We start from the raw sequence: 12,248 nt of genomic DNA, 5'->3' as shown, positions 1-12,248 counted from the left end.
GAAGTTTAGAATCAGGTTCTACTGATAATTGCCAAAGAAGGGAGAGAACAGGGTTTGGAAATCACTGGCCTAGAGCAAGAATCACAAGTTTTATTGCATTCGAAAGACACTAATAAACTCTGTGTGCTGACCACATTTTAATTTTTAATATTTGGCTGGTATGGCAAGAACTCCAAGAGGAAGCCTGGCCCCGAGTCTATATCACATTAAAGTAAAATAGCTAGTGTAAAAACCGACTTGTAAATAATAAGGAAATAATATTATTGTCAGCCAAGAACAGAAGGTTGATCTCATGCTGTTCTATAGAGTCACACGGGTGGAATGTGAAGCAATCCGCAGAGCAAGGAGGATCCCATAAAAGCACGGACTACAACCCATCAGAGCTCTCGGCCCCATCAAGAGTCAGCCTGATGTCATTTGTCTCTCCCTCGCCATCATTTGTAGAATATGAAAGCCGCTGTCTCATGGTGACAAATCATAGCAAAGGGGTCAAGTCACAACCACAGACCCTCTGTTCTCAGACAGTGACCCTCTTATTTCAAAGGTCATGGGAGACGAGCCCTTATACTTTGTGATCATTGTCTCAAGCACAACCCTTTTTGGGGCGACGAGGCTTTGTAGAGGACATAGGCTCAGGTCATTACTTCAAAGCCAGCCTTCAAAACATGCTGTTGACTTTGTGTACATTTTAAGTGTCGCATCATATCCCTTACATACATACAAGGACTATGTGAAAATTTAAGTGTATGTAAATATACATGTGTGTGTGTTTTGAAAGGGTGTTGGCTACCCAATACAAAAGGCAGCTCTCGCAGTATTGACAGTACCGTGGCTCCCTTCTGAAGTTCAGGCTAGAGCAGCAAATCTTTATCCCCACGAGCATGATCATTTTCATTTCCTTGCCATGTTTACAGTGAAAAACATGCTTCTTTTCCATCTTAAAACCGACCAACCTTTTCAAAGCCTAATTTAGAGAAGTTTTATTTCTTTTGGCAGAACTGGGAGCGATGCTTCTCTTACATTTTTTATACCCCTTACCCCTGTAAACAAAAGCTCCTGGAAAGGAAGGCACCACCCTGCTTCTGAACCTTCTGCAAGACCTAACAGTAAATTGGAACTTCAGTGACTGGAGAGGTTGGAATGTTGCAAGTCCAGACAGAGCCCATTTTACAATTTGTTTGGAGCTATTGTTGGCCCCATTAGTGGCCATTCCTTGGCCACCTCTGATTCCGACTTAACATTCCTGTGACTAAATAAAACCTTTAGGATTAATTAATTTAACAAACCACTAGCACCTGCGAAATGGAAGCCTAAGAATCCTACTAGTAGCATTGGAGACCTACGATAAGATGTCTCCACTTTTCTATAGTCCTCCTACCTAGTGTTTCCACAATGTATTTGAAAAGTGATTTTCTTTATTCTTTTCTTGGTTCTGGTACTATACAAGCTTCATCAAACTATTGCCCCATTTGAACTTGTTGTTTGGGATAACCAAATCTGTCTCTGTCCACAGTCCCTCATGCTTGGGTCCAAAAATATACTCTTTTTCTACTTTTGAAGTCAGAGTTGTGTTTATATACATACACTCATCTCTGTTTCTCTTCAGCTGATCTTCTTTGAGTTGTCCTTGAAATTAGGGGGAAATGGTCTCCTCTTGAAGACTGCTCAAAAGCAAGCCAAAGGAATGAAAACGAAGAAATTATTCACATTCGATCCCACTTTTTAAAGATATTTATCATAGCCTAGCAATTGTAGATGTGTTCAGAAACACATTACCACTTAATCTTCTCACAAAACCTTTGAGAAAGGGCATAGCTTTCTTCTTTCCTTAAAGATAGGGGTTCTCTGTGTTGCCCTGGCTGTCCTGGAACTCTCGATGTAGTCCAGGTTGGTCTTGAACTCACAGACATCCTCCTGCCTGTCTCCTGAGTACCGAGATTAAAGGTGTGTGCCACTAGGCCTGGCTAGCTTCCCCATTTCACTCTGGTGTGATGAACCAAGACAGGAGTGTTCACGTTCTCAGAGGAATGCAGTAAGGACAGTTTGTGTGTGCTTCCCTGCTGACTTTAGTGAGACACCTTTGGGGGACAAAAGCCTTCTTACCTGAAGATTTCTTAGGGCCTCCTTCTTGTTTTCCTCCTTCATAACTCCGTGTCGTTCTCTATAGTGAAGCTACAGACCCCATAAACAAACTTCTCCCATGAGGTTTAGGAACACTAAAAGAGCCTAAAACGCTTAATCTTAATTGAAAATTCAAAGAGAAGAATAAATGTGGATCTTTAGAGGCAGTGCTGGTGACTAAGGCCTCAGGCACCAGTCTCTTGGTGCAGCCCACCCAAAGTTTGCTGGCCAGAGTTGCCTGCTTGCAGGCCAGCCTTAGTCATCTAGCGACTGAGTTTAGCCCATCTGCGGGCAGTTAAGTCACAGAGTCTGTCTCCCTCCCTTTAAGGATAAAGGGAACCAACATCATTCCTCTTTTGCTACTGATGATTGCCATTGGACAGAAGTATCACGGCTGGGAAGAGGCCTCCTGTCTTCCCTCTTAGTTCTTCAGACTTAGGATCGTCGGTGGATGTCAAAATCGCTCACACACTCCTATAGATAGATGTTGCGCTTGCTCTCAGCCATGTGTTTCTGATTTAAAGTTCTGGGCGGAGGGTTTTCTTAAACTGTTTGGTAAGGCAAATTTGCATCCCCATTGATAACTTTACAAAGGTATTTTAGATTCCTTGGAGAAATTCCAAGCGCAAAGAAGGCTTCAAGAGTGGACTGGTGAGTGGTTAAGCCCTCGGGCAAGCAAGTCTCCAGTTCAGTTCTTACTCCATAAAACAATTCCATTGGGGTCTGAGGGTGTGCATGTTATAAAATGTCCCTGCTGGTGTCACTTTTGTGGCACCCCACAGCTCTCAGGGGAACATATGTCTGTCTGTCTGTCTGTCTGTCTACCTATCTTTATATCTCACATATTGCTTAAGACATATGAAACTTGACAGGAAAATGCAAGAATCGGCATTTTATTTTTATTTTAATCATTCCGTTTCATGCTCAGTGATGGAAATGATTGCACCATCTGAAAGATATCTGAAGAATTCAAAGCACTCCGAACTAGCCTTCCCTTTGTGCACTTCTAGATCTGTCTTTTGCTGCTTGTGTAGACTTCTGTTTCAAGATTATTATCGTGGTGTTCAGCGACGTTCAGCTCTGTCAGCACCGCTAAGAGACAGAAACTTCTCACGCCTCAAGGCCAAGTTAGTCTGGTGCAAAAATTCACCGTGCCTGGCATGGAGCCAAGGTGTACTGCCTAATTTCATTTTCTGTCCTACAAAGCTGATATCGCCTCACTGTGTCTTTGACTGTTCACTTATCTATTTCTGTGTCGCTGGGGGTCACACCTCAGCTTCATCTGTGCTAGGCACACATCCCACCCCTCTGCTTGGCTCTTACATTCTTTCTTCCTTATAAATTGACAATGTATCTTGTGTAAGTTTGGAGAAGTCAAAGTGATATCATGGCTTATCAACACCATGTATCATAGGTTAATCCAGCTAGTTAATAGATTAGTTTCAAATATTTAACCTTTTCATGAAAAGAAAATGTGGATTCACTTTCAAAGCAGTTTGAAAGTATCGAAGTCCCTGTGTTTACCATTGCCATGTTGTTCAATAAACTAAAACTTATCCCCCCCCAAGCCTTAAAGCTGCCAGACTTCACTCCCTGTTTCTGATCGCTAGCCCCACGTGATCACCATGTCACTCTTGGTCAGTGTGAATCCATGGCTTTAGATTCTGCCTATGAGAGGGAGTGTGCAGTATTTGTGTCTATGCCTTTTTTCCAGTTGACACACACATTCTCCTCCCCCTCTATATTGGCAAAGAGATAGAAGCTAACATTTAAAGGCTACAAAGTATCTAACTTTGCATGCACCGCTACATTTTCATCCTGTGCCTTTTGCTTGTGGGCCCTTGGGTTGCTCGCATCATTTGGGTACTGCGCTGCAATGAGCATGAGGGTCCTGAAATCTCTTTGACAGATTGATTTCAATTCATCAGTTGGGTAAAATAGCCATAGCAGTATGGCTGGATAAAATGGAAATTCCATTCTGTAGGAGGCTTCATGCCGTTTTCCATAGAGTTCCCCTTGTTTACATTTCGGCCAGCGGTGAGAGTATTCCCTTTCCTCCACACCCTCACTAAAACATTCTATCTTCTCTCTCTCAGATAAAAGTCATCCCAAGGGCGTGGCGTGGCACCTCCCAGTGGTTTCACTCTGCATCCCCTAAGGACACAGAACCACAGAGAGATTTTGTAACCTAGGTCACAGGGTGTTTAAGTATGGAAGGCAGGTTTTGAAGTGGTTCTAGGGTAGGCATGGCCGAGCACTTTCTCGTCCCTGTCCCAAAACATCTCCTCAGTGGGAAGTAAACAGAGCCTCTGGAAAATGTTTCAAATGGTAAGAATACATTTATATTAGACATTTGATGTTTCTTTTGTAACTCTCCCTAATTCCAGTCATAAACAGGTAACTTCCAATTCTGTTGCCCAACAAAATATCCTGGTTTTGCTTGCTATCAAAAGGATAGTGTTAAGTATTTTCTCTTAGCCGAACCTCTCCACCGACTCAAATAATCCCAATCAAACTATATTAATCTGAATTTAAAAACGTCCATGTTTAATGGAGTGCTCCCAGGTGACCCTGGAAACACATGGAGAGGGGAAAAGAGGGAAGAGGAGACCATGTGAAACCGGAGAGCACGTGTTCATTCTCTGGGGGGGCAGTTTAAGTAGCCTGTGGGAGTGGTCCCGACCTTCCCTGGGGAAGGGTCACCATTTGGAAGGCTTTCTTGGAGGTGGAATTTGGACTGAGGCAACTCTGAGGTGAGAGAGCTTATGCTAGGAGCTGAGGTGAGGTGGGGGTGAAGTCCCCAGCCAAACAATCTGGACTTTTTGTATAAAGGGGTGTTAGGCAGCTGAGGTGATGCTTTGACCGAACAGATAGTGACTCGGGCAATAACGGAAGCAGGTATCCAGACGATGAAAATGTCAGCATCTTGACTCAATGAATACTCTATTTAGTGGGATATGGAGAAAGCGATGGGTCTCCCGAGAGAACACTAAAGACTAAGAACTAGTGTTCATTTCTTCACGATAAAACTCAGCCATAAAATCCCCGTTAAATGTGTGCATTCGGTCCTGACAACTGAAACGAAGGAAGCGCGTGGGTTAGATTCAAACAAGCTCGGAAGGACTTACAGTGCAAAGCAGTCGCTGTGATGACTGTAGGAAAGGGAGCGTTACGAGTGGGAGACACTTATTTGCTGTTGCCACTGTGATTATCATGGACTTTACAAAAATAGCCATCTATCAGGAACATTAATAGCAAGCAGTTGGACCAAAGAAGTTACAATGTGAGTAAAAATACATTCATGCAGCCTTCAACTGCTCTCTCTGAGTCTGCCCGGCCAATCACTCTGCATTTGCTTTAGTTTCCACCTCCAGTCTAACCCCTGTCTTCTCGAATTATCTACTCCCTGTACAGAGGCCTCCCACCTGCTCCCCGCTCCCTGTGCTCTTCCACCCCTCAACAGTCAGGCGTCAGAGGACCAGCTTGATCTAGTTAGATCTAGATCCCCGTGTTAAAGGTTTCAGGCCACCTTGCCTGCAAGATCAAAGCTACTCCGTCCTCTGATCAATGATCTGTTTTTCTTTATGTGCCCGGAGTCTCCAGCTCCGTGCCTTACCGTTTCCAGACACGGTATATTGTGTGTGCTCGTACCATACTCGGTGGGTTTTCCATCTTCTCTGATGCTCTCTCTGCAGTTGTAGATAATAATATAGGATAGAGTATTGTTTGGCTTTTATATTCTCTTTCCAGTACTTAATACATAGTGCTTGCTGGTACTAAGTCTTCTATGTGAAAACCACTGTTGTAGAATTTCCTGTGTGTTTATCCTACACACACACACACACACACACACACACACACACACACTACAAATCTACAGTATAAACCCATAATGATCTCCTAAAGACATCAGGGGACAGCGAGTAGCCACAGCTCCCAGTATCAACCAGCAGCACTGAGGAAGTCCCAGGTGTTAAGTTGTGACCCATAGAATGGGGTTTGAGCCAGCATTTTTTCCAGTGCCTTTTGAAAGCTAACTCTAAACTCTGTGCATGTATCCTTTTCATCACTCATTTTTCCATTTAATAGACTATGCTCAAATACTCAGGGTATTTGAAATCAGGGTGAAAACTTGTTGAACATTTAACCAGCTGAGGAAACCTGGGAAGAAATTCAATATTCCCAGCATCTACTGCACTACCGTTCCATATAAATAACAAAGGAATTGTCTTCTGAGTCTGCGGGATTAAAGAGGATAAGGCAAGAAAAGTCTTTAGTGGAACAGTTTGCATGCTTTAGACAAACAGCCTGCACAACCAATGTCATAGCTGCACTTCAAAATAATGAGATAAACACTTTCCTTTTATCTATGAAATTGAATGGGTCATCTCAAATAATTAGTAGGATCCTTGGAAGCCATTTCTTCTCTCTCTCTTTCTCCCTCCCTCTCTCTCTCTCTCTCTCTCTCTCTCACACACCCTCTCTCTCTCTCTCTCTCTCTCTCTCTCTCTCTCTTTGTTTTCTTCGAGACAGGAGCCCATTTTGGAACTAGTTCTTGTAGACCAGGCTGGCCTCGAATTTACAAAGATCCACCTGCCTCTGCCTCCTGAGTGCTGGGATTAAAGGCATGTGCTACCACTGCCTGGCTCTATTCTTTCTTAAGGTTATTGGTAATCTGATAGCCAATTTTATGATCAATGGAGTCAAAGCCAGGAAAAGACTAACACATTTGCTTAGCCAAAGAAACATGTTCTTATGTTCTGTCAGTTTTGCCCATCACGTCAAGGCCAGAGAGCCCCCTGTCTTCTCAAAGCTTTGCAGAACAAATCTATAGCCTTGCCACACCCTGGGTTAATGGGTTTGTTTTCTAGTTTTATTGGAATATTTTCCTGGATATTGGCTATCAACTTTCAATGGAAGAAATTTACATTTTACTTTGTGATTTCTCTCTGTTAGCCATGTGTGTTCAAACACCTGTTCTACTATGTAGCCCTATCTGTGTTGGGAGCGGTAGCATGCCACGCTTCACATATGTTTGACACATGTTTTAATACTTGTTGAGGGGAATTTTAAGAATCATGAAGTTACTAGATGCGCACACACTCATCCTCCTGTTTAGGAGGAAACAAAGATGGAAAGGCAGCCCCTTCTGCCGCTGCTGGGGTGGCTGGAGCATGTGGAGTTCATTTTCTTGCTTGGCTGTCAGTCAAAGCTGGGATGGAGGAAAGGAAGTGCTAAATTACAGAAAACAGCAGTCAACCCGTATGAATCCCCCAGTTCACACCTTCATCGAAGTGCAAATCGCACAGATAAATGGAAGTGACAATGTGTATGTCTTTGTGCAAATCTGGTGCTAAATTCCATTCCAACATCACTGGGCTGTCTCTGGGGCCTGGCAGACGGCCTGGGCCCATGTTGTCTGACTGGCTTAGGTAGAGTTAATGCCTTCTGATGGAGAGCTTGTACACAACATATGGCTTCCAAGGGTCTGTCTGCTTAATATCCAAGCCATTTCATCCAAGATGTCATCATTTTGGCAAATAACTTATTAGAAAGTAACTTTGCCTCTTTTTATTTTAACTGTGTATGTTATAGTCTAAAATGTGTGTTACATGTGAATGCATATGTTTATTAAATAGTTCTCAAACTGTTGTTGCATGAATAGGAGGTATTTTAAGACTTAACAATCTCTATAAGATATGGGATGTTACGGTTGTATGACTTGTCATCTCTGTAACAAATTAGCTAAACAATAATTCACTTGAATTTTATGTGCTCTGGGAAAACTAATTTATTACAAAAGTTTATGCTGCAGCCCTGAATTAGTAGCATAAAAAACAAATGAGCCAAATATGAGTCCCTATCAAGCTCCAATTCATTACTTTAAGAAATGCATTTGCATTGATGCTTTATTCTAAGAAATAAATTTATTGGTTATGTGGTGACAACAAACTGTCTTAATGATCTCATGACATCTAATTATGCATGTTATTTCAAATTCATAAATATTTATTCTCCTTAGTGTCAGACTTTTAAAACCGGTTCAGGATTGTTTTTTTAAATCCCTCTGTAGGTTTCTCCATATACATATTATATGCTTAAATAATTCATTTGTTACTTGTGTGTGGGTGTGGGGTTTCAACCTCTACTCCACCTAAATGTGCCTACAAAATTGATTGAGCAGAAGATCAGAGAAGAAAGTTCACATGTGTTCTTCAAAACTAGAGTAAATTTTTATTTGTCATTTGGTTTTGAAATATTTGAAAAATGTTTACAATACAGCAATTGCTGGTCCAGAATACTAATTTGTTATAGGACACTATCATGCAACAGAAAGTATTAAATAACAGAAATACGTATTTTTTCCTTCAAATAACAAAAGAAAGAATGGAGTCAGCAAACAAGCAAGCAAGCAAACAGATTAACTAGCTGACTAACTTACCTCTCTGGCCCTGAGCGTTTATAACTGGAAAATGGAGTATACCTGAGTGAGTGTTTTCACTTTCCCCATTTTCCAGTTTACCCTATAAGTGTGTCCTTTCAACCACACTCTTTCTCTTGGTTCTCTTTCTGTGTTGAGACTGACCTATGATTGGTAGAGAGACAGGAAGACAGATGACTGACTGGAGATGGCAGAGGGCTAATTGACAGATATGTCTTCATGGGTTTCCTTGTGGAGGGAGAGTTGCTAAAGCTTCTCATGTCTGTGCTTGGATATATTTTTGGTCCAATAAACGTAAATCTGAAAATGTTAACGTTGGCTTAAGAAAAACTTATCCATGAATGAGAAAAAATTTAAAACACATGAAGTTTAAGACAGAATAGAAGCAAGGTCAAAAGTAGGGAGAGTTTAAGATCATTCACCAGAATATACATGTATAGAAAAAAAAATCCATTAGTCTTAATGTTTAAAAATTTAGGACTCAGGTTATTAATCACTGTGTGTGTGTGTACATATGTGTTACAAAATGTTAGTGATTAGTTTCTACTTTGGTTGCGCTCATGCTAACAAGGTCGTGTTGTTTGGACTCCATCGAGCAGGGTAAAACGATATTGATTGACAGCTCTGTCCATTCTTCCTTACATATGCAAATTATGTAACATGAATATTAATGCTTCTAGCTAATAGTTACCAGTTACAGACGAAATATTTCCATTATCATTGCATAATTATGGAATGATGAATATTAATATTGTACAGATTAAATATATATTAAGACCACTACATCTGCTAAAACTTTTCTAACTCTGTGTGGTTTTTAAATTTTCTCTTCGCTTTTCTGTGAGTCTAATATTGTACAGTGACTCACTCACATTTATAACACCAGGAGGCACATAGAGGAGGCACTGTATGTGTTGCTATAGTGACTGGTCTGCATATTTTAAAAGGAGAGGAACCATCATGCACTGACAAATGTAAAACATGACTTTCCACTAGCTTTCAAGCTGTTGAGGGGCAAGCATTACTTTATCTAAGGTCATTGTAAAAATACAAATAAATCAGATTGTTAGGAGTAATAAGATAAAATATTCATTTTCTTCTGGAAATTCCCAAGTCATTCTTAAGTAAGCAGTTTTGAGAACACGGTCTAGCTTGAGTGATTAACTTCAGCACTTATTCAGGGTTTACCACCAGAAGCTCACTGACAAGACTTGCTGGCCAGGAGTTGCAGGGATCTGTGTGTCTTGGTCCTCCTAGCCCAGCTGTTTCACAGCCCTCCTGCTAGTAAGGAAAGCCCTTTACCAAATGAATCATCCCCAGGCCTTTTCAATTAGTAAATGCTATTGCTTTTCAGGTAGTGAGTCAGAACGACCTGTGCGGCTTCACTTTTGGTTTCAATCTCTCTCTCTTCTCTCTCGTTCTTGCTTTGTCTCTCTGTCTCTCCCTTTTCCTCTGTCTCTGCCCTCCTACCCCCTGTGGTGTGTGTGTGGCAGGGCAGGGTAAAGGTTGTGCTTCTGGGACTCAAACCCAAGCCAGTGACTCTGTCATCGAGCTATATCCCCTGCCCTTCAAGACCTCATTTAAAACCACTGTTAACTATGATTTTCAGGCGCTGTGCTAGACCCTTAGGGTCAACGGAGAAAGCAGAAAGTGAAAGGAGAAGAAACACAGGCAAACCTTCAGAATCTCCTAGACAGAGCTCGGGTAGAGAAGAATGAAACAGAAAAAGCTGAAAAGAAAATTATAAATTTCATTTTAAAAATGTTCATTCAGGGGTGGGAATTGAGATTTGCAAGAGGATTGTGAGTTCCAGACTAGACTGGGATATGTAAGGAGGCACCATCTCCAAAACATTCTTTGGATCTTCATTCCTATACAAGCAAATGCTTGCATTGGAAGGGCACCCTTTGGTGTTTCATCAGATGTACATACTGAGGACAGGGAACACTTTTGTTATTCTTTGTACCACTGCCCTTTCCTCTGTCTACTCGCATCCTGGTGGCCACTCTCCTGCCTTCCATTGCTGCTGAAAAGCTGCCATTGCTAGCATGGTGCAGAAGGAGAAGCATGCAGAGTATCGTTGATGGTTTCTGTCAGTGGCTTTGATTCGTCCTTTCAACCAAGTTCGTGAAGAAATGAATTTTTCCTTCTTACTGCTGATAGTAGTTGTATGTCATCCTTCTACGTCACTCAGTCAATGATAGAAATTTTGGCAAGTTCCAGGATTTTTGGTATTACAAACAATCTCTCAACATTTAATATAAGTTCCATGAAAATTTGTCCTACTTGCAATTCTTTGCATGCACTGTGTGGTAGATGCATATTTTAATTTTTATTAGGTTTCTGGGGTTGGGAAATTGGCTTAGTAGCTAATAGCGCTTGCTCCTCTTGCGGAGGACCCAGGTTCAGCTCCCACGAGCTACCTGGTGGGTGGGTCACAGTCAGATGTAACTCCAGTTCAAACATTAATAACCACAAAATAAAATAAATCTTTAAATTTGTGTCATTAGATTTGGGACAGTTTACATTTATATTAACCTTGTCCTATGATTGGTAATGTCAGCAACTTCCAACTTTAAATATCCAAACATTGTGACTTTAGCTTGTGTCACTAGAGATGATGACTGGCAATGTCTGTCCACATTCTTTCTGGCCACTGAAAACACTTTGTTCTACACATCTAGCATTTAAAAATATTTTAAATGTGTGTATGGCAGGGGCAGGTGTGTATGTGTGTATGACTGTAGGTGCCCAAGGAGGCCAGCAGATTTGCATTTCCTGGAACAAGAGTTGAAGACAATTGTGTTACCTCATGTAACGCATCTGTTTCCTGGGAACTGCAAACAGAATCTCTGTTCTTAACATCGGACCCATCTCTCCAGCCTCATGGTTAGTGTTTTTAGTATGAGGTTCTTTTCTGCTCTTGTCTGTTGGGTGTTCTAATCAAAATGTGTCTCCTCTCTTCCCCTAGACAAGGGGCATTTTTTGTTACTATTTCTCTTCTTTTGGCATGAAATTCTTCTCTAACTTCCATGCCCAGAATTTATATAGTTGTTTTTTTCATAGTGTCCCATAGATATGAAATGTTCTTTTTTTTTGTTTTGGTTCGGTTTGGTTTTGATATGGAATGTTCTAACCATAATTTCATACTATTTTTGTCAGTTTTGGAATGTTCCAATTTTTCTACCTTGTCTTCAAACCCTCATTTGCTGACATCCCCTTGATCCATTCTATCGGTGGGGCTTTCCACAAAGCTGTTGACTCACTGAATTTCTTATTTACAACATTTCAGTTTCATTTATCTGCACTATTTCAACTGTTGTACTGAATGTCACTTTCAGATCCCTTTTGACTGCTTTATTTTCTTCAGTTGCTCACTCTGCTCTCTGGGAATTCATTGGGAGTTCATTTGTGTCCTCCTCGATTTGTTTGAGCAGACTCGCAACCACTCTTGTGCACTCTTTGTCTGGAGTTTGGTTTCATCTACTTCATTTTTATTGGAGGCAAGTAGCATGGGATTAGGAACTTTTAATGGATTGGGTTGCCTTGTTTTCTCAAAATTCCTGTGTTTTTCTGTTGAGGCTTGTGTCAGGTTATGCCATTCAGTTAAGTTGTTTGTTTATTTATTTTTCAACCACTCTTATTTTTCAGTGAAAGTGATACAGCATTCAAAACCGGCTAAGTT

The sequence above is a fragment of the Alexandromys fortis genome, unplaced genomic scaffold, assembly GCF_014885135.2.
Source record: "Alexandromys fortis isolate MF-2015 unplaced genomic scaffold, M_Fortis_MF-2015_v1.1 scaffold_102, whole genome shotgun sequence".
In the NCBI taxonomy this organism is placed as follows: Eukaryota; Metazoa; Chordata; class Mammalia; order Rodentia; family Cricetidae; genus Alexandromys; species Alexandromys fortis.
Note: the sequence above shows the minus strand (reverse complement) of the source record.